Source organism: Gracilinanus agilis, chromosome 4 (assembly GCF_016433145.1).
Source record: "Gracilinanus agilis isolate LMUSP501 chromosome 4, AgileGrace, whole genome shotgun sequence".
Classification (NCBI taxonomy): Eukaryota; Metazoa; Chordata; class Mammalia; order Didelphimorphia; family Didelphidae; genus Gracilinanus; species Gracilinanus agilis.
Window position 1 is genome coordinate 60,408,600 of NC_058133.1, and position 20,004 is coordinate 60,428,603.

Here is a 20,004-nt window from a genome sequence, read left to right on the forward strand (position 1 = left end):
GGTTTAACATATGTTGTTCTATCTCTCGAGCCTCTCAGCCCTATGAGGTGGGGGCTATTCCTATCCCCATTTTACAGACTTGTGGCAGTCAGAAAGTGAGGGCTTTCTAATCACCGGATTCAAATGCTGGACCTCCTGATTCCAAATTCAGCTTTCTGTCATCCATGTTCCACCTCGTCCCTGTCTGAGAGCAGAAAACTGACCAGCATTTCATAAAAGAAAGTAGAGAACTGCTCGTTTGACCTTTGTGAGGTAGGTGAGAGTGGGATTATCGCTCCCCTTTTACAGAGTAGGCACCTGCTGCTTAGGGAGGTCACATCTTATAAGTGGTGAGTCTAAAACACAAAATCGGGTCACCATCTGGCTTCCCACCCAGGACTCTCTCTGCCAGACCATAGCTAGCATTTATATGCGGTGAGTCTATCGTGAGATGGTGTGTCCTCGTGGAAAGAGCCTGGTGTCTAAGCAGATGACCTGATTTCAAAGACTGGGTTTTCTTGAGAACAAGTTGTGATTAGCAACAGATGACATCTCCTCTCGGAGTCTGTTTCATCATCTGTCAAACGAGGGGGTTTGGATTCGATAACCACAACAGGTTCTTGGCTGTAAAACCCAGGAGCCTTTCTCTTCTCTACAGGGGATGTGGCCAGCCGTCCTCCATCTCCCTTCCTGGCTCATTATTCAGTGGTGCACCCCCCACTGGATGTTCCACAACTGCCACATCTATCTCTAGCCAGTCCCCTCCTGCATCACATGTCCTACTTCAGAGTCTCAAAATGTCCAAGACAACTTCTTTCTTTAAAATTTTATTTTCAATCCTCAAAAAAACTTTTTTCTCTCTCATCTCCCCCCTCTCTTGGCAGAAAAGAAAAACAAAATCCTTATAAACAAAAATACATAAAGTAAAACTAACTTCTGCATTGGCCACGTCTAAAAAATGAATCTCCATTCTTGAGTTCACCATCTCTTTGGGTACTCTGGGTACTCTGGAGTCATAGCTGGCATTACACTGATCTGAGTTCTTAAATCTTTCAAGATTTAAAAAAAATACTGTTACTGTAACTATATACATTGTTGTCCTGGTTCTACTCAATTCATCCTGGCAGTTCATACAAGTCTTCCCAGATTTCTTGAAACTCACCTTTATCTTGTCTTAGAGCGCTATATTGCATTACATTTATGTCAACAAGCATTAAATTCTCACTACATGCTTAACATTGGAAGGGCATCCCCTTTAAGATCTCATTCTTTACCACAAAAAGGAACAGCTATAAATATTTTTTTGACTATATGGACTCTTTTCTTCCTTTGATCTCTTTGGGGTCTGGGCCTCATGGTATTATCAAAGAGCTGGCTTTGGGGTTATAGTACTTAATTGCTTTTCAGAATGATTAGACTGATTCACAGGTCCCCAGCAGTGTAATAATTTACCTCTTTTCATAGCTCCTCTAACAATGGTCGTTTTACTTTTTTGTCACCTTTGACAACCAGCTGGTGAAAACATCAGAATTTCTTTAATTTGCATGTCTCTCAATATTAATGGTTTGGAGCATTTTTCAATATGACTATTGGCATTGAATTTCTTCTTTAAAAACTGCTGATTCATATTCTTCATTTTTATTCTCACACCAGCATTTGAATCAGTTCATGGAAGTGAGACCTTTATAAGAGAAAATTGCTACAAAGATATTTCCCTTCAGTTATCACCATCTCTTCTAAATTCAGCTGCAATGATTTTGTTTGTCCACATATTTTAGAAGGAAAAGTTATTTAATAAAATCCATTATATCTTCTGCTACCCTCCATCCCCTGTTTTTTCTTATGAACTCTTCCCATCAAATCTGAAAGGTAGTGAAGTTTTTTCCTTGTTCTTGTTTGCTTATAAAATCACAGTTTGTGTCTAAAATTTGGACATTTGGAGGGACATTTGGAACTTGGTAGGTGGTGTGAGATATTGATCTATACGTATATTTTGCCAGTCTGCTTTCCAGTTTTTCCAGCATTTTTTGTCAGTGAGTTCTTATCCTGATACCCTGGGGTGTTGTGTTTATCAAGCATTAAGACTCCTGTGCTTGTGTATCTAAGTATATGTTTTATACCTCATCTGTGACACTTAATGATTCTATTTCTTAAACAGCACCAAGTCATTTTGACATTTACTACTTTGTTATAAAGATGTGAAATCTGCTACTGCTAGGCCCTGTTTCTTCCCACCTTTTTTTCAGAATTTCCCTTGAAATTCTTGACCTTTTGTCACTGATGAATTTCATTTTTTTCCCCACACAATAAAGAAGTTCTTTGGCAGTTTACTTGGTATGACACTGAATAAGTAAATTTAATATCATTATTAATTTTATTTTATAAGCTTGTGCCTACACATGAGCAATTAATATTTTTCCTTTTAGATCTGTATTTCTGTAAAGAGCATTTTGTAGTCACTCATGTATGGTTCTGGTGTCTTGGCAAGTCGACTCTTGAATGATTTATAAGTTTTGATGTTATTTTTAGTGAAATTTTTCTATTTTTACTAGGTCTTATTGGCAATATGTAGAAATCCAAAGAATTTATATGGGCTTATTTTATGTTCTGCAATTTCAATGATGTGATTCTTGTGATACATTTTTAGTTGAATCTTGGGAGTTCTCTAGGTAAATCATCATGCAAAAAGGTGATTATTTTGTTTTTTCTTTTCCTGTATTTCCTCCCTCAATTTCTGTCTTTTTTTGTTCTATTCCTTATAGCTAACATTTTGAGTATTCTACCAAATACCTATGTTGATAATGGACATCTTTGCCTTTTCCCTGAACTTTTTGGAAAGACCTCTAACTTATTCCTATTACATATAATTTGGACCTTAGTTTTAAATAGATACTATTTAGAACTATTTCTACTATTTATAACTGGTTATTCCTTTATTTTCTAGCATTTTTTAAAGTAAAAATGGATGTCGTATGTAGGTTTTTCTGTATCTCTTGGTAAAAAGCTTATGATTTTTATTGTTTTTAGTAGAGTAGTTCTGTCGATCTCCTAATGTTGAATCAACTTCTATGTTCCTGATTATAAACCCAGTCTGGTCCATAGTATATAATCTTTGCGATATTTTTTTTTTAGTCTCCCTGCTAGTATTGTATTTTAAATGTTTGCATCATTGTTACAGATATTCGCTTATAGTTTCTTTTATCTGTTTTTACTCTTCCTGGTTTCAGCATCAAGATCATATATTTATATTGAAGTAATTTGGTAGGATCCTCTATTTTCCTTCTTTTTTTTTTCAAATCACTTATGTAATACTTCAATGAAGGGTCCTTTGAATATTTGATGGAATTAATTTGTAAGCCAATCTAGTCTCATGGATTTTTTTTCCCTGTGGGAGCTCAATTATAGCTTTCTAGTTTCTTTTCATGAGATTGAATTAAGTCCTCTATTTCTTATTTTGTTCATATTGTCCTATATTTTTATAAATATTTATCCATTTAATTTAGGTTGTCCATTTTATTGGTATTTAATTGGGCAAGTAGTTTCTAATCATTTCCTTTATTCATCAACTGTTGTTAAATTCACTTTTAAAAAAAATTTCTGGTAATTTGGTAATGATTTATTTCTCTTAATACTCCCTCTTCCAAATTTCTCTCTTTCTGTCAATAACCACCGTTTTCCTAGTCTCCCAAGTGATGACTTTGGCATTATTCTATGTGGCTCCCAATATGTGGGAAGGCAGCTACACTGCTAAAGCAGACATCTTTGCCTTGGGATAATTTTCTGGGTCATGATTGAGGGGATTATTTTCAGGGATGCAGATTCTGAGAATCTATTTGGAACTTATATATGCTTTGAGAAGGACATAATCCCAATTGGAAAAGCAATGCTGAAAAAATCCTAGCAGAAAGCTGCAAATTCCCTTGGGGAAAAAAAGAGAGAGAAAAAGATGAGTGCCAAATGATCTCTGTAGACTTCTCCATGACAAGTTGACTTTTAACCCCAAGGAACAACTAGATTCCTTCCAGCTTGAAAGTCACATTAAGCAGACTTCCTATGGAGAAAAGATTTAATGTTCCAGCTCTTCAAAGTAAAGTATATTCAGGAATGATTACAGTTCAAAGGGGAGCGAAGCCATTCATAGGTTACCATGTCAAACTTAAGAAGGCCCTGTAGGAGTTCTAAACGACAGCTTTTGGAATCCTATAGAACCAGAGTGGTGTTGATGAAAACCTACAAACGGCAAGAATGGGCTTTGGCAGTAATACATTTTAAAATTTCCATGTCTTTTACTTCTTCCTTTTTTTCTCCCAAGAGATTCATAATTATTAAGTACTGAAATAAAACTGGTTTTTAGAAGCTTAAAAAAATTACTTTTTACTCTCCTTCACCCTACATACTTGGTCAATTTTCAAATCTTGCCATTTCTGCCATCTCTTGCATCTGATCCCTTCTCACCACTCACAGAGGTAACCGCCTAAATTCAGGCCCTTATCATCTCTTGCTTAATTGGTTGCAATAACCTGTTTGACGAGACAACTGACTGGTGAAGTGGATGGGCATCTGGGCTGGGAGCCAGGAAGACCTGGGTTCAAATGTAGTCTCAGATACTTGCTAGGTACGCGAATTTAGGCAAGTTATAGAATCTCACTGTGTCACAGTTTCCTCAAACTGTAAAATGGGAATAGCAATGCCTACCTCATAGGATTATTACAGGGATCCACCAAGATAGTATAATAAAGCACTTTGTACCGGGCTGCCACAGAGGAAGGGGCTATGTAAGTGCTTGTTCCTTTCCCCTTGCCTTCCCATTTGATCTCCCAGCCTCATCTTTCCTCACTACAGTCTGTCCTGCACTCTGCTCTCACTGTCGTTTCCCCAGGTGTAGTTCTGGCTGTGAATTCTCCTCAAAGTCCAGTGGCTTCTTACTGCCCCATCACAAACAGGAACTCCTCTTTGAGGCCCTACATGACTTGTTACTAGTCTATAATCACAGCCTCATTCATAGGACTTTGCTCTGTTCCTTTTTCTTCTAACCTTTCCAAACTGGTCATTCTCTGTTGATCACTCCCAGTACCCCATGGAACCCTCTGGGCTTGTCCTCCATGTTTGAAATGCTTTCCTTCCTTCCTTCCTTCCTTTCTTCCTTCCTTCCTTCCTTCCTTCCTTCCTTCCTTCCTTCCTTCCTTCCTTCCTTCCTTCCTTCCTTCCTTCCAGGTGCAGTTCAAGCACCGTATTCGGTACAAATCCTTTCTTGATGGCCCAGACTGCTGGTACTTTGCCTCCCAAACTCTACTATCTTGTGTTTTACTACTTTTTTTATGTTTGTATTTATTCACTAGATATTGGATTTTTATATTTGTACTCACCCGAACATTTAGAATGTAAATGCATTTGGAGTTGGGATCCTTTGTTGATGGATAGATGCCGTTATCTGCTCTTTTATCCATGGAGGGCCATGGATGGGAGCTTGCATTCTCAAGGCTCATGCAAAAGCATCACAAGCTCTACTGGCAGATTTTTCCAAGAGGGAAAGATTTTAGTTACAGGCTCAGCAGAAAAATTTCTCGCCACCAAGTAGCAATTATTTGGGGCTCCAACAACTTGTGAAGATAGTTGATTTATAGTTTTCTTTCTCTGGTTTTACTCTCTCAGATTTAAGCATCAGGATCATATTTATGTCATAGAAGTAATTTTGTAGAACCCCTTATTTTCCGGCTTTTTCAAATCACTTATATAATACTTCAATGCAGTGTTCTTTGAATATTTGATGGAATTCATGTGTAAGCCCATCTAGTCTTATGGATTTTGAAGCCTTCTCTATCCCCCTCTTAACTCTAGGGCTTTCCCTCTGTTAAAACCTATTTATCTAATCTATAACTTGCTTTGTATATATTTGTTTGCATGTGATTTTTCCCCATTAGATTGTAAGTTCCTTGAGGGAAGGGATAGCCTCTGGTCTCATTTTGTATCTCCAGCACTTAGCACAGTGGCCTGGCACAGAGTAGGTGCTTAGTAAATGTTGGATAAAATGCTGAATAATGGGAATATGCTTGTATCTTACTTGGAAATAAATACTTGTGCACACTTTTACATTTCTTTTTTTTGTTGTTTGTTTTTTTAATATTTTATTTTTTTAGAAAGATTTTTCATGGTTAAGTGATTCTTGTTTTTACTTTCCCTTCACCCCCTTTTTATCTCCCCCACATACACTTTTACATTTCAAGGGCTTTGACAGAGTACTTTTATAGCCCCCCACTTAACTCTTCTCACATACACAATAATCCAGGGACCACACACTGGCCTCCTGGCTGTTGCTCTTATAAGACACCATCTCCAGACTGCATTTTCCCCCATGGTCCTTTGAATCTGGAACTCTCTCCCCCTCATCTCTACCCTCTGGCTGCTTTCAAGCCCCTTCCTTAAAAGCTCACTTTATTTGAAAGTTCATGATAGCCCCTTCTCAAAAGGGTAGCCGACTGAAGCATGGCACAGTATGAGAGAAAAGCAGCCGGAGGGACTTAGAATGGGCCTAGCTCCCCATGAACTTGTTAAATTCTTTAATAGCCAAGCAATTGTCTCTCTTAACAAGCCCTTGGAACAGGCCATAATTTTATGTTCTCTAGTTTTGTACGTTGCTTTTTTTGTTCTGTGTTTTCTACCAGAAGGGTCTTATGTCCGACTCATAATCCTCAGGGTCACTGTGTCTCCTTTAGGAGCTGGAAGAGAACAGATTTTTGGTCACTGAAGCTTGGGTTGGGGAGGTTTTAATGCTTGATATTTCTCTGATCCATGAACTATCTCATCAGAATTCAGTGTTAGGATAATCAAATTGGTTGTTTTTCTTAATCTCAGGGACATGCTATGTCTCTGTCATTGTAAACCCTGCCAAGCCCACTGGCACACGATGCAACCGTTCGAGAGTCTAAAATTAGCTGCTCTTTCAGAGATTACCAAATTCCCTTAAATCCCTTTACCCTCACTATTGAGAAATTTAGGCTAGGACCTTAAGGATCTTCACTTATCTTTTGGGTGCCTGCTACAAAGCCAGAGTAATGGGCTTCTCCTCTTCTTCTGAACTCATTTGTATAAGCCAAATTTCCCAATTGTACCATTAAGTGGTATAAATTCATAACAATTAGAGCTGAAAGAGTATCCCCTTCATTTTGGAGACAAGTAAACTGAGATCCAGACAGAAGGCATCGTGGTCCGTTGGAAAGTCTGCTCCTGGGCTCTAAGCTTAGGTGATTTTGAGTAGGTCATCTGCCCTGTTGGCCTCCAGTTTCTGCATATATAAGACGAAGTGGCTGTGAAAGATGACCTCAGAAGTCTCTCCTCTCTTTCTAAATCTGACCTCAAGGCAAGGGGGGTCAGGCCTTATGCAATGGGATTTTTCCCCCCTGATCTTCTTTCTGTAACAATTTTATTTAGTCTTCTGTTAGAGTGTTTGCCACATAATATCTAGGTTATTGGTATCCATGGCCCTGCTACCAAGGGATCATCTTTGTGATGGCAAGAACTATATCTGAATCAGTTTTGTGGCTGATTCACAACAGTTGATGCTCAAATCTTTGTAATATTTGCTTCCCAATGCAGGTCATGGAAAAAAGGGGTAAACAGAATTTTCTTCACTGCAAGCTTGGAAGACGAGTCAAGGACAAGGTGATTCCAAAAGAATTGAGGACTTGACTAAAGTTATTACTCAATAACTAGGTTATGTATGATACCATCAAAGCCAATTCGTAAAGGATCTTAGCTAGAAGAAAATTAAGAAATGTAAAGGCCACTCTATAATTTGGTGCTTATAACACTATCACATATAATTGAGAGACTGAATAGCAAATTATATAATAGTTAATTCTTTTGGAATCACCCATTATTATTAGTTCTATGTTATTAATGAGAAAACAAAGATGCAGAATGTGTCAGTGACTAGGGGGCAGTTGGGTGGCTCAATGGATTCAAAGCTAGGCTTAGAGATGGGCTATCTTGGGTTCAAATGCTTCCTAGCTGTGTGACCCTGGTCAAGTCACTTAACCCCCATTGCCTAGCCCTTACCACTCTTCTGCCTTAGAACCAATACATAGTATGGATTCTAAGATAAAAGGTAAAGGTTTTTTAAAAAAAAGTTTCAGTGACCTGATTGGGGTCACCCAATCAATCAATCAATACCTATCTATTCTGGGATGCAGTTCCAGCTGTCCTAATGTCAAGGTGGCACACTTCTAAAGACCTCTCTGAGCATTTCCCTTAGGAAACAGATGCATCCTTCCCACATTCTCCTACCATGCCCCACATATCTCTTACATAAAATATCTCATCAATATAATATTTTTGAAGAGTGAATTCAAATTTTAAAAAGAAAGGTTGAAATTATTTTGTAATTCTTTCAATATTTAACAGGTGAGACTATTCAAGGCATTGTGTTAGATGCTAAAAGGGAACGAATAAGGGATTCTCTACCTTCAAGGAATTTACAATCTAGTAGAAGAGATAAGACAGACATGAATAACTAGAATATGAGGTACAATATAAATACAGGAGAGAAGATGTCCACAAGGGACCCATGATGAAAAATGCTATCCACAGCCAAAGAAGGAACTGTTTGGGAGTCTGATTGCAGATCAAAGCATGCCATCTTTCACTATTTTCTGCATCATTTTTTTTATTGTGTGTGTGATGAATGTCTTCTGACATGGGATGAGCTATATGGAAATTTGTATTGCACAAAAGCACTGGCATAATGTATATCAGACTATTTACTGGGGAAGGGAGGGAGGAAGAAAATCCGAATCCTAATGTCAGAAAACAATTATGAAAAAAGTTATTTCTACATGTAACTGAAAAAATAAATAATTTTTTTTAAGTATGAGAGGCACAAAATACTATTAGATTGCATTTTGGAAAAGTCATTTCTAGATGGACCTATGGGCGAAAGAGGAGGCGATTTGAAGTGAGCCTTGAAGAAGGATAGGTATAATTTCAAGAGGCAGTAATGGAAGTGGAGATGGGTGGTAGATTCTAGGGTCTAAGGTGTGTTCAGAGTAGAAGAAATGGTTCTGTTTGACCCAAGCATGGGGCAGGTAGATGAAGGGAAGAATTTAGAATTTGGGCAGACACTCATTTAATTTCCACTAGTGAAACAAATTTTGATCCCGTGCACATGCCCAACCGCAGCACTCTGGAGCTCAGAGTCTTGACAGATAATTTGCTAGGTCTATTTAACCAGCTCTCTTCTAGGGCTCTAATTGTCAATTAACCATGTTTTTGCTTTCCAGTTAAAAGCTAATTCCTCGACAGAGAAAACAGAAGCAAAGATGAGTAGTTTTCATTTTTCTCCATTTAGATCAGCATTCCTTCAGCCTTCCATGGACAGTGCAACCTTTTCCTTCGTTCCTTGTACCTCTCCTTCCTCCCAAACAGAACTTTAAATGTCCTTTTGCCACCCTAAGCATTTTATTCACGTAATTATGTGCTTTTTAGCCTATCTGACTATTTTTACAGCTTCAATTCATTCTCATCTTTCTCTTGTTTTTGCCTTTATATTTTACATATCAAACTTTAAAAAAAAATCAAGACTTGTCAAGGAGAAACACAAATCCTTAAATTCCCTCTTCTTTGTTTCCTTAGGTTGAATCTTTCATCCTTCTTAATCCCTCCCATCTTCCCTTGTAAAGTCTGTGGTAATGGGATAGTACTTGAGTTTGGTTTTTTCCTATCAGCAAATGTATCTGCATACAAGTTTTTACTGCAGTATTGTTATTTGATTGGCCATAGATGAGCATATTAAATATTCAGTGTTTGATTCTTGATTGGCAGAGATGGCTGAGTTTCCACATATATAACAAAAGGATTAGGAAAGGCATCTCAGGAAGAGTAGCTGGCCTATTTTCTGGACCCCGTGGGTCAGACCTGAGAGCAGGGTCTGAAATCAAGCCACAAAGATACACCTAACCCAAAAAGTGGAGCATTAAAACACATCATTCCTTTCATCTTTTCATCAAAACTTTATTTTGTGTTTCCCAGATCCTCAACTGGACTAGCTGTTGTAAAAGGGCCCATCTCCCTGCCACCTCCTGTTTTTTAAAAGGTAGTTTTAACTTTTATGATCTTATGAGGCTAAAACTAAAACCTAGATAATCCTCCCTGTTTGAGGGTGGAAACATTTCTCTGTTGATTGAGTAGGTAAAATAATTCTCCCTCCCAGATGAAGCTCTGAATGATCTGCTAAGACGAAAGGTGGGTCCTTACTCCATAAAGGTCCATAGTGTAGTTCCAATAGAAAACCACCTTGAGAATTTATTCACTTGCCAAATCTTGATAGTTAAGAGTTCTAAAAATTCCTGTGTCCCCTTTCTTGATGACGAGGGAATCTGAATAGCTTTTGACTTCCCAGGGGGCAGTGAGAACTTGCCAACACAGTTTACCAACCACACCGACTTACCCTAAAAATACCTCCCAAATTCTTGTTCCCCACTGATACAGAATGGTGTGAAGTATAGCTGCTTTGCCGTTAGAACATAATATAAATAAAAACGATGAACGTCTTAAAAGCCTTTTAACTGTCATTTAGAATTGTTACTCTAATGTGATTTTCTTTAGCAGAATATACTAGTGCTTTGTAGAAGGCTTCAGAATTGCCAATTTTATTGCCAAGTTTCCTGGACCTATTAAGAGGACGTGTTCTTAATGCATCCATTAACGTAAATGTGCCCAGTTCATTTAATTAGGCAACACTGCCTGCCTCCCAAGTCAAAGTATGGGTGGAATTTGCATCTTAGAGTGATTACAGTTCTTGAGGCCACAAACTGGAGCACATCCAGGGAAGCATAACCAAGAGGGTAAAAAGTCCCATCATAGGAGGATCTGATGAAGAAGTTAGGGGTGCTTAACCTACCTACAAATAAGCCCACATCTTCCGCATTGCTTAAAAAAATCTCAAGTCACTAAGCATTTATTAAGTGCCTGTTATGTGCCAGGAACTATGCCAAGCTCTTGGGACTGGATTTGAACTCTGGCCTCAGTAGTCCCTACTCTCAGGAAGCCTGTCATCCCCACTAGCTGTCATCTTTTAGTCTTTCAGTCATCCAGATTCACAACCCTGTTTTCATCCTAGACTCAGAAGTCAATTAAATATTTATTAAGTATCTACTACTGTGCCAGGCACATTACTAAGAACTTGGAAGACTAACGCCAAAAAAGAAAAGAAAAAACCATGCATAATTCTGACCCTCAAGGGTTTCACAGTCTATTGAACACAACGTACAAACAAACCATAAAGGATGAACTGTAGACAATCAACAAATCAACTAGCCGTAAAGGGTATCCAAAAAGGCTTCTTATAGAAGTTAGGAAGCCAGGAGGTCATACTTAGGAGGATCAGAATTCCAGGCATGGGGAGCAACCAGTGAAAATGCCTGGAGTGTCAAGATTTGGGGTGTTTTGTGTAAAGAATGGCAAAAAAGGGCCAGGAACCCCACCCGTTCTAGATCATTCTCTTCCCTCTCACAACCATCACTCTTGTTCAGGTCCTCATCACTTTTTACCTTGAACCATCGTGAAACCTCCTGATTGATCTTTCTGCTTTCTCTCTCCATTCCAATCCATCTTCATTTAATGTGGAGAACAATTTTGAAAATGGAATTTATTGATATCATTGGTTCTTACATTGTTGGATTTTCCCATGTCCTTTCCCCAGATCCATCCCTTAGACAATTTTTAAAAGGAGAAAAATGAGTAAAAATCAATCAATACATTGAAAAGATTTGATATTATATCCAAAATTTCAGACCTATGTACCCTGACCTCTGCAAAAAATGGGGAAGGGAGAAAAAACTATCTTCTCAAATACTTTTTTGGAGCCAACCTTGTTTCCTTATATAATTTTGTAGCATTGAGTTTCTTTTGCTTTGCAGTGTTCACTCTTTCCATTTATATTGTTATCATTGGGTATTTTGTTCTACCTCTGCTAACTGCACTTTATCTTGGTTCACATAAGTCTTTCCATGTTTCTCTTTATTCATCATACTTTTCATTTCTTATAGCACAGTAATATTCCATTATATTCATGTGCCACAATTGGTTTAACTATCCCCAGTGGGCATCTATGCTATTTCCTATTCTTCACTATAAAAAAAAAGTGGCTATGAATGTTTTTGTATATATTGGGTACTTTTTCTTCTACCTTTGTTTTTTTTATCTATCTTTATGAACTTTGTCTTCTAGTAGTTCCAATACTAGATCAAAGGACATGCACAATATAGCCAACTTCAGGGGCATGATTCCGAATTGCTTTCTAGTATGGTTGGACCAATTCATAGCTTACCTGTGTTCCTATCTTTCCAACAGCTCCTACAATCGTCTATCTCATTTTGGGGTCATTTTTGCCACTCTGATACCTATAAGGTGAAACCTTGGAATTGCTTAATTTTCATTTCTATAGTTTCTATAGTGATTTGGAACTTTTCTCACTTGGTTGTTGGTAGCTTGGATTTCTTCCACTGAAAAATGCTTGTTCGTATTCTTTGACCATTATCTATTAAGGAATGGCTGTCATTCTCATTTATTTTTGGATAAGTTCCTTAGTATCTTGGATTTCAGCCCTTTTTTCTAGAAAGCTTCTCCTCACCCCCAGTTAACTATTTTCCTTCTATTTATAACTATCATTGATTTTGTGAGATAGTATGTAAATAAAATATTTTGCAAACCTTAAAGTGCTATGTAAATTGTCACTATTATTATTATTATTATTATTATTATTACTATTATTACACAAAACTTTAAAATTACAATGTAATCAAAATTGCCCACTTTATCTTCTGGGATGCCTTTGATCCCTCTTCTGATCATGAACTCTTTTCCCTACTTATAGTTGTAAAAAGTATTTTCTTCTTTGTTCCGCTAGTTTGTTTATAATGTGACGTTTTATACATAGATCTCAAATCTTAAAGATTATTGTGGTATGCAGTGTGAGACTTTGTTCTAATGACTGCCAGATTGCTTTCCAGGTTTCCTAGCTGCGTTTTTTTTTTTGTCAACAAATGATGCCTTACACAAGTAGTTGGAATCTTTGGGTTTATTCAATACCACTATTATGTTTGTTTACTTCTGCATGTTGTGCATCTAATTTGTTCTACTAACTTTTTCAACATTTTTTTCTAGCTGATATTAAATAGTTTTTTATACCCATATCTTCTTAGGTATACTAAGTATCAGTTCTAAGACATAAGAGAGGTAAGAGCTAGGCAATGGGATTTAAGTGACTTGCCCAGGGTCACACAGCTAGGAAATGTCTGAGGCCATATATGAACCCAGGACCTCCCATCTCCAGACCTGTCTCTCTCCGGTGAGCTACCTAGCTGCCCCTAGAACCAAATAGTTTTTGAGGATTATTTCTTTGTAATAAAGTTTGAATCCTAGTAATGTTATGTTCCCTTCTCACTTTTCCCCCCAGTATTTCTCTTGAATCTTGTCCATTTTTCTTTCCGGATGAATTTTGTTATTCTTTTTTTTCTAGTTCTTGAAAGTAGTAGTTTTGTCGTTTGGCATGGCACTGAAAAAGCAAATTAAATTGAGAAGTATTATCATTTTTATTATACTGACTATCGGCTTGGCCCAACCATGAGCAATTAATATCTTTTCCATTTTTCTTATACTTTATTCCCTTCCATACACTCTGAGGTCCAGCCATAACACTCTATATACCATCTGTGTGCCTTTGTACGACTATCTTCCATGCCTGGAATTCTCTATTCCATCCTCAGTTCTACTTTTTGAATTCTCTGGCTTCAAGATTCAGCCTGATGCTGATTACCATCTTCTCTTGGAGGCCTTTCTTAACTACTCACTTTAGCTCAGAGGTTTTTAACGTGGGTTATGCAAACTACTTTTAAAATATAGTTTCAATATAATTAGTGGTCTTTGTATTTGATTCATTTAAAACATTATTCTGAGCAAGTGTCCGTGGGCTTCACCAGACTGCCAAAAGAGTCCATGAAATAAAAAAAAAAGGTTAAGAACACCTGAACTAGCTCCTCAAGCCTTCCCTTCTAAGGTTATCTTTCATTTACTTTATGCATGAGGAGGTTCTAGATTCTAAGTTTCCTTCTAACCCTATAATACATTGTGTGTGTGTGTGTATAAAATCATAGTCAATATGTATATACACACAAGTCTCACCTATTTGAATGTCAGACCCTTTAAGTGTGATATTGCCTTGCTTCTGCCTTTGGATCCCACACGCTTAGCTTACTTAGTGCCTGCCATATACTAGGTGTTTGACAAATCTTTGATTGATTGGAAAACAGGACCCATGCGAGCTATCTTCAGGTATTTGAAAAGCTGCAACTTGGAAAAGAACTTCAACTTACTCCATTTGGCCGCAGAGGACAGAATGAGGAGGAATGAGTGGATATTGACAAAGAATTCGATTTAGGCTTGAAGTGAGAAAAAAAACACTACTTAACGACTGGAACTGTCCAAAAGTAGAATGATCCACCCCCAAAGGCTGTGAGTTCTCTACCACTAGCAGACTTCTAGCAGAGGTTGAACGTACTCAAGTACTTCTGGAAAAGATTCTTCTTTGGGTATTAGTTAGACTAGAAGTCCTCCGAGTTCCCTTACAACTGAGATATTTCTGTTGTGGCTTAAAACTACTTTCTTTGCCTTTCCTATTACTGTAGAGAGCAACACCATCCTGCCAGGTCCTCAGGCTCACAACCCAGGATTGATTATGGACTCTTCACTATCTCTTCCCCAAAAGGGACAGAGAAATTATGTTCCCTTCATTTTGGGGTACTTGGAATTATTAGGATATTGTCTCTCATGTTAGATATATGAAACTAGTTCTCCTCTTTCCCTGGCCATTTCCATAACATCCCCAGTTCCTTCAAAAGATCCTCATATGGCATAGTTTCTTGTCCCCTTCTTGGTCAGTCAGTCAATCTGCTAGAATTAATTCGATATCTTCTACCCTGTGCCAGGCATTATGCTAAGTGTTGGGCATACAAAGAAAGGCAAAAGACATTCCCTGTTTTCTGGGGGCACTCAGGCTCATTTGGGAGAGGAACATGCAAACACAAATGTGTACAACATAATATAGATAAGCAGGATAAACTGAGGATAGGCTTGGGAAGAAGATACAGGACCCAGAACTGGAATGCCAGATCAGATGTAGAAAGGGACCCTTCTCCCTGGCCAAGGGGATACTTTGCTGTGAAAAGAGGGAAGGTTGAAGGGAACCTTTGATTGATTTCTGCTCACTTAGCCATAGAATGTGTGAATAAAGCAGGCAGACCAGTATAAAACCATCATGACTGGAAAATTGCCTTAAAAGTGCCCACCCTACTGGTTAGCATTCTCAAATGCATATAAATAACCAACTTTCCCAGAAGTGGGAGGAGGTACTGTATAAACTCTCAAATTGTTTAGAACGTCAAGCATGCTTCTTCCCTAGATAAGAGATGGAAGAACATTTTAGTGTTTTGTTATGACATCTATCAAATGAATTGTGTTGGTTGAGGGATAGAGTACTAGGCTTGGAGACAGGAAGGTCTGGGTTTGAATCAGGTCACTGGCTACGTAGCCATGGATAAGTCACTTTATTTCCTTGTACCCTGAGTTCCTCATTAGTAAAATTAGTAAATATATATATATATATATATATACATATATANAATCTTTTATGAGTGAGCAATGTTGACCTTATAGGTAATTAAGGTGGCATAATGAACAGAGAGTGCCAATCCTGGTTCAAATTTGGTCTCAGACACTTACTAGCTATGGGACAGTGGGAAAATGACTTAATCCTATTTATCTCAGCTTCCTCATCTATAAAATGAACGGGAGAAAAAATGGACAAATTACTCCAGTAGCTTTTCCAAGAAAACCCAAATAGGGTTACAAAGAGTCAGACATGCCTGAAACGACTAAACAACAATGATGTTGCCCAACAGATGATGGGTCAAGAGTTGGAAGGGAGGAAAGCTATTCTGCCTCTTTTTTTTAAAACCCTTTCAAATGAGTGTTAGTTAGTATTTTGACTTAAAATGAAGAAATAATTTAAATGAGCTTTTTAAAAACGGTGCTGATAAAAAACCCAATGGAAATAATACTCCATGCAACAATTTGTGTAGGCAGTTAATCTGAAATGGATCTCAAGGTATTAATTGTTTTGTCAAAGCCCATCATATTACAATGAGTCAGTTGAGAACCAAAGAGCTTAAAAGGCTTGCCCGTGGTTTGTCAGAGGAAGAAACAGGGCTTAAAGTGGGAATGGAGGAAGAGCTCTGGCTCCCACTCCAGTGTCCTTATCACATTTAAATATATGTTTCAATGATATATAAATGTATATTTTTATTAGTTCAAAACAGAAAATATACGGTGACCCACTCGTGTCATGTTATTGCTTAGATATAATTTCACTGTAAGAATACAATAGAATTAATGCCAACATCCTTGTAAATATGGATGACCCCCCCCAAGGTTTCTTTTGACTGTCAACATTGGCCTTGTGGCAGGAAGACAATTTGCTCGTCAAGGCTTAGGAGGTGAAAACTCTCCCATTTCTTAAGGGGATTTCAAGGTATTCATTGTTATGTCCATCTCTTTGCCCTCCCTCCAGCTCCCAACTCTGAACTCCTTGAAAGCAAGAATGGTCTATCACCTCTCTGTGTACTCAACATTTAGCACAATGCCTGACACAAGGATTTTTAATAAATGCTAGCTGATTGGTTTAGTCTTTCTGAACAGATGGCTGTTCATTTCTGCCTATTTACTGCTTATTACTTAATTTTACTTAATTTATTATTATTAGTATTATTTATTTATATATTACTTATATATAATATATATTTATATTTTATTTTATTTATATATTATTTATATATTTTTATTATCACTTAAAATTGAAGTTGGATCACTTCTGCATAAAACAACAGAAAGTATACTGTTAAATGTTTAACAACCAGTTTTCAGGGAGCAGGAATGTGCTTGCAATATACTTTGTTTATTCTTCATTCTTAACATTTTCTTCATTGCTTTCTTAAGTCTAATTAATGACAAATAAGTCCTGATTTGTAGCATTTGCTAATTATTCTTAGATAAAAATTCTGACACTGAAAATTTAACAACAGTCTCTCCTGAGCCTGCGTGAACTGGCTCCAGCACATCCCTGAATAATTTTGTACCTATACATAGTGCTCTAAGAATGACACATCTCTAAGCGGCAAGAATTGTCATCATTTCCATTTTATAGATAAGAAAACAAAGGCACATCCAGGTTTCACTGGCTCGCCTACAGTCCTGTGTCTAATAAGGGACAGAGGCCAGGGTCCAGCGCAGACTCCCTGCATCTCTAGGATGACGTTCTCTAAACTTGACTCATGGGGATAATGTTTGAAAAGGAAAGGATGTGCTTAATGTGGTCCAGCAATGACTTGTGACTTCATCAGTGTGAAAGCATCTGCGTCAGCCACCGATGCAGATCTGGGCTCCTCTCTGACTCAGCAGGAGAAGGATGCCATCCCTTTGCAGCCTTCTGGATGAAATCACCCTATAATCTTAGCAAAGCTGGTAGTAGTAACCACCACTGTTCTTAGAGTATTTTAAGGTTTCTACTACAAACCTTACTTTCTCATTTGATCCTCCCAGCAACCTTGTGCTATCATTAATCTCATTTTACAGATGATAAATTGAAACAGAGAGAAGTGACTTGCCCAGAATTACACAGCTACTTAGTGCTGGGTCTTCTCAACTCTTAAGTCTAGCATGCTATGCACTGAGTCACCTAGCTGCCCCAGGACTGAGCCTCACAGGACAGATGGACAATTTGTACCCGTTTTTGGAGTTTTTCCATGTTGACCTGCCTGTGTCTAATCTCTGTTGGCCAACCTCTCAAATGCAAGGCACCCAACACCACCTCCATTTTGTAAGGAACCGTGGAATATAAAAGATGGCTTTAGGGGAAGATTTTGTTTGACAAAAATGGTATCTTAGGGATAGCTGGTACAGGGAATTTAAGAGAAATCTCTTCCCCTTGGAAACAAGCCTATTTAAAAGCTGGCAAACAAAATTCATGCTAGCCTAGAACATTGTGTTGGATACTTTGGGATCAAGACCAATGGAGGTGGAGATGGGAAACCCTGATCTGACATTTGATAGCTTCATCTGTGCCTCAGTTTCTTTTCTATAGAATGGGGATGATCACACTCAAGCTACCAACCCCACAGATTTGTTTCAAGGAAAGTGCTTTTGTCAGGTAGTCAATAAACATTAAATTTGGGTGGCAGCTTAGGTGGCTCAGTAAATTAAGAGTCAGAAGGATCTGGTTTCAAATCTGATCTCAGACATTTCCTAGCTGTGTGATCCTAGGAAAGTCACTTGACCCCCATTCCCTAACCCTTAACACCCTAATGCCTTGGAACCAATACACAAGTATTGATTCTAACAGAGAAGGTAGTATATATAGTATAGGGATTTTCTAGTATATACAGTATTGGGGTTTAAATAGCATATATTTAATAGTATGTATGTATGTATATATATAGTATAGTTCCTTAAAGTTTTGGTAGAATTTTAAGATGGAAATTGGGGTTTAAATAGCATATATTTAATAATATATATATATATATATATATATGTACATATATATATATATAGTATTGGGATTAATTGTTCCTTAAAGGTTTGGTAGAATTTTAAGATGGAAATTGGGGTTTAAATGGGATATATATATATATTATTGGGATTAATTGTTCCTTAAAGGTTTGGTAGAATTTTAAGATGGAAATTGGGGTTTAAATGGGATATATATATATATTATTGGGATTAATTGTTCCTTAAAGGTTTGGTAGAATTTTAAGATGGAAATTGGGGTTTAAATGGGATATATATATATATTATTGGGATTAATTGTTCCTTAAAGGTTTGGTAGAATTTTAAGATGGAAAGTAAGGTTTTAAATAAATAAATAATCATTAAGTGTTTATTTAGTACACTGTGCTAAGGGCTTAGGAAACAAATAAGAAAAAGACAGTTCCTGTCCTCCAGGAGCTTACAGTTTAATAGGGAAAGTCATTACATAAAAGAAATCTGAAAAAAAAAAGGAGGGAGAAAATACCTTGGAGACATATGGCGGACGGAGCATGGTGTTGGAGTCCAGACCTAGCAACGCAGCTGGTAGGAAATGATGAGTTAGCTGGTCGGGAGGCTTTGGAAGGAGCTCTTTGTTCCACTCCACAGCCTTCCATTCAGAGGGGTAGAGTACATGAGGGTGAGTACTAAAGCTGGGAACATGATCATGTCCAGGGAGTGGATCATGTACACCTTAAAATGAGGTACAGATCTCTTAGGGACAGCATCTTATCACCTGTTCCATCCACTCAGAGGACTCTGGGCTGCTGAGTTAGGCTCTCAGAAGTTTTATTATTGATAAATGGCAGTAAACTGCCAGAAGCGAATCTCTCATGAAAAATTGACTTTAAAAGGTCTCAATTTTCGCATTTCTGTTCTTGCCTCATTTTTAAAATAAGTGCTTAAAACTTCAAATCCAAAAGCTGAAAGAGGAGAAACCTTTCAACTACCAGCCTGAAATAACCACTCCAATAGAGCCTGCCTTCCTGCTAACTGAGGGGAAAGAAATTGCTAAGTTGTTTTGACCGTGAGAGAGCTTGCAGCAGTCTGCACTACATCTATTTTCTGGTCTAAAATAAATTAAATAGGAGAATACATACGTAAGCCTGACTTGTATGAGTTTGAGAGTCCAGTGCTTAGCATGGTATCTGGTACATCGTAAGTACTTAATAAATGTTTATTAATTGAAGCACTGGCATGATTGACACATACAGAGCTATTAAAAATTTTTGGTTATTTTGCCCTTTTATTATTTTAGCTAATCAGATAGGTGTGAGGTGATATCTCAGAGTTGTTTTGATTTGCATTTCTCTAATCAATAATGATTTAGAGTATTTTTTCATATAGTTATCTATAGCTTTGATTTTTTCCACCAAAAATTGTCTATTCATATCTTTT